Raw genomic sequence first — 883 nt, 5'->3', positions numbered from 1 at the left:
GGATTGTTCATTAATGCATGTGTCTAGATTAGCTACCTAGAACATGCCCTTGGATTGATTGATAAAAGTTATAGCTTAATTCTCATCCTGAAAACATTCTAATAGAGCTCTGATTCTTGCTACGAGTAAGGTGAGATCTGATCTAATGAGCTTAGTAAGCATTCATTCAACCTGTGCATAAAGCTTGACTAGAGCCCTCGATCGATATCACACTTGAATAATCGATCGACGGAGCTAAAGGTGTATCGATCGATATTCCCATTGGAACGTTGATTGACACTTTCTATTAATCAAAATAACGAAAGTTGAGATCAAAGATCTAGTTAATAGACAACAAGTCAACGTTCGCAAGAGCTGAAAGACCTGTTGATCAAATAGTTGAGCTTTACATTATCATGCAAGCAACTCATTAGGCATCTATAAGATTATAATTCAAACATGACATAATTTTTTTTCTTGGATTTTCAGGTACATGTCTAGCAGTACCAGAAGCAACAAGGAATCCCAACTGATATTCTCACCAGATCCTGCAAGTTTGGAACTCACGATCCGTAAGGAAGCGCGCTCCCTATCGACCGACAACAACACTTTCGTGTCGCTCGATTATGCTCAACCACTGTCGACCCAGACACCAGTTCCGTCGACCGATTCTCGCTTACCCCTGTCTATCGACAACACAAACCTTCCGTCGACCGATACCCTTCACCCGACATCGATCGACATTCCATCTCGAACATCGATCGATACTAAACCGCTAGACATGGTTGCGACTTTGATACTTGTTTGGGACAACAATGGAGACCTGCATGACTAGGAGGGTCATCTGCGTAATGCATCAGGTCAGAGAATAGATGCTCAGGGGCTGCAATCCCTGAGCCTGATG

General features: G+C 42.5%; 1 protein-coding gene across 1 annotated transcript in view; it reads left to right on the top strand.

Annotated features, from left to right (window-relative positions):
• LOC106323654 (myosin-binding protein 2-like) overlaps positions 1-883 on the top strand; it is a 14928-nt gene that overhangs the window by 2226 nt on the left and 11819 nt on the right.

This window comes from Brassica oleracea, chromosome C2 (assembly GCF_000695525.1).
Source record: "Brassica oleracea var. oleracea cultivar TO1000 chromosome C2, BOL, whole genome shotgun sequence".
Taxonomy (NCBI): domain Eukaryota; kingdom Viridiplantae; phylum Streptophyta; class Magnoliopsida; order Brassicales; family Brassicaceae; genus Brassica; species Brassica oleracea.
This window is presented reverse-complemented; position numbering and strand designations above follow the sequence as displayed.